Source organism: Conger conger, chromosome 5, assembly GCF_963514075.1.
Source record: "Conger conger chromosome 5, fConCon1.1, whole genome shotgun sequence".
NCBI classification, from domain to species: domain Eukaryota; kingdom Metazoa; phylum Chordata; class Actinopteri; order Anguilliformes; family Congridae; genus Conger; species Conger conger.
In genome coordinates, this window is record NC_083764.1 from 53,574,768 (window position 1) to 53,577,647 (window position 2,880).

Genomic DNA, 2,880 nt, shown 5'->3' on the forward strand with positions numbered 1-2,880 from the left:
CAAATGCTGGAGCCTCATCCGCTGTCTTGGAGCTGCACAGAAACCCTCTACCCAAAGCCGACCCCCTGTCACACCCAATCAAGTTTCGACCCACCAACTGACTATTGCAAAGCAGGCCAAGATAAACACATCAGAAGAGGAATTATGACTGAGCTTAAGCTACAACGCAAACAACTCAGAGAGGAAAGCAACCCTGAGCCTTATCTCCAGAGTTCATGAAACATCTGGGCCCCCGAGCTCTCACCTGGCTAACCCAATTCTACACCAAGATTATACACACAAATTCAATCCCAAAGAAATGGCAAACAGCAAAAGTCATCACCATAGCAAAACCTGGTAAAGACCACAAACTACCAGCAAGCTACCACCAAATCTCTCTACTCTGTGTTCCCTCTAAAATCTTGGAATGCCTTACACTACAATGTATATCTCCAGGAGTAGAGAACATGCTCTGTGTAGATCAGGCCGGTTTCCACAAGGACCGCAGCACAGGGGAACAAGCACTGGCCCTTACCACCTACATTGAAAACAGATTCAAGAGCAAGTTGAACACAGGAACAGTGTTCCACTGGGAGTGACCCTTGACAGGACCCTATCCTTCAAAGAACATCTGAAAGGAACAGCGGCAAAGGTGAAGTCCAGAAACAACCTGCTCTCAGCTCGCAGGCTCAATATGAGGGTCAGCAGCCCCTACACTGCGCACCTGAGCACTGGCCCTTGCATACTCCGTAGCAGAATACTGTGCCCCTGTCTGCTCCAGGTCACCCCATACACACCATGTGGACACATCCACACAGATGCATCTTCAATCCACCTACTGCCCGTCTCCCATCTAGATTACCAATTTGGAAGAAAACCCCACCAGATGAATTCACCACCCAATCTGCTTGGGAAAAGGAATGGGAGGCCAAGGATTTCCCAAACAAACATCTGGTGTCAGACCCCACTCAGCAGGTCCCTGGCACCAACCTCCCAAGGAGACAGTGGACAACCCTCAATAGATTCATGACTGGTCACGGCCCCTGCTTGGCCAGCCTTCACAGGTGGGGCAGCAGCCCAAGGCCACTGTGTGCTTGTGGAGAGGAGCAAACAATGGAACGCATCATTGAAGCCTGCCCTCTCCAAAGACTAAAAGGAGGATTAGTCATACAGCAGATCAGGTGACTGCTTGGCTCGAGAACTTTGCATTTGCTAAATAAATAAATAAATGCGTACATACACAATTGTCATTTTGTGTCTGTGCCTTCATCACTGGAATGGAATCTGCAGCCCTGCCCACTCTGGTTTGTGGTAACGATGTCACTAGAACTTGTGGTGGGGGCTTTCGCGTGGGGGGGGGTCTTTCACAGGAAGTGCGAGCCCTTTTTCCACAGAAAGAGTGAGCGTTTAAAAAGTGAAGCTGGTCTGATGAAAGTCAGAAATCAGAAAGCTGAAAGAGAAGATGATGACCATCCCTGCTGTGTTTCTGTGTCTTGCTGTGCTGCTACTGTCCCCTGGCCCAGGGGAAGGTGAGAGATGCTGTTTATAACCCTGTAGATAGGACTACTGTAGATATAAATACATCAGTAAAATTGAGTTTGAATCTCCTACAACTATGTATCATAGTGGGTCTGGGCAGTACAATATTCAATGTTAATTTATTATTATTTGAGAATTCCAATTTTTGACCATAAAAACAACAACCACACATACTTCAGATGTACTGTGGGAGCACAATTTATTTCCAGTTCAAGAGACTATAGTAGAATAAAATAAATAAGAAGAGAGCAAAGTCTAATTTAAGTTATGTTAAATATCACTTTTCTCATTTTAACAGCAAGTTCACCGGTGGTTTCATGTTGTCTGAAAACGGAAAATAAGAAAATCCCTGTGACCCGGGTTGATCGGTATTCCATGCAGAAGAAAGGATTGTGTCCTGTGGACGCAGTGATGTAAGTAGGCCCATCAATATTGGAACATTATACTATAGCTATACAACACACACATACACGCACACATGCACATTATAGCATACACAACACACACAACACACGCACTATAGCATACACAACACATGCACATGAGCCATGAGTATGCACAGGCATTTTCTTGAGAATAACTGGCATGATATGGACATAGTAATGTATAATAATGATAATAAAAGTTCAGGAGAACATGGATATGTTGTATATAAATGGGCTTTTGTTGGATCCAAGACATCAAAAGAATATGCATTTGTGTTTACTTCCAACTAATAAAAAGATGAGTATGGACTCTTATAACTTCATATCTTCATATGTTATAACTCTTCAATTATTGATCCATGCAATGCTCCATGAAAGCCATAAAAATAAGTTGCTTGGAGTAAACATGAAGACCTGATGTAATGAGAAATGGATACCAGAGCAGAAGTCATTTGAAGTGTATTTTCCATTGAAATTGATTATGTTGCTCAATTATAATGAGGTATTCGTTATTCTTCTTGTCTTTTCAGCTTTACCTCAGTTAAAGGCATCACAATCTGCTCCAATCCCTCAGACCGCTGGGCAAAAAGAGCCATGGCAATTGTGGATAGCAGGAGACAGACAAAAGTAACCACGGACATTGCATCACCCCACCCGTCTACAGAAGCAACTACTATGATGCTGAGCACAAAAGACAAAACTGCGCAATAATTCTTTACCTTTGTACCACATTGGATTTCAGAATTGTCTTGACGCATGTGTTGATATGCTTGCAAATATATGCTATGTTGAATATTTTCTTCATAATGTTTTGGGGATTGGACAGGCACTTTACTACTGAACACCTTATATTATATTATATTATTTAAGCTCATTTTTCAGTGTCTTGGAATGTGTATTTAACTGTATTATAATAAATCACATATATTTTATTGCA

At 42.6% G+C, this 2,880-nt stretch overlaps 1 long non-coding RNA gene across 1 annotated transcript; it reads left to right on the forward strand.

Annotated features, from left to right (window-relative positions):
- Positions 1 to 1,382: 1,382 nt before the first annotated feature.
- Positions 1,383 to 2,880, forward strand: LOC133127883 (uncharacterized). The gene is made up of 3 exons (XR_009708680.1): positions 1,383 to 1,508; positions 1,817 to 1,931; positions 2,474 to 2,880. It is a non-coding gene; the product is annotated as an uncharacterized LOC133127883 (long non-coding RNA).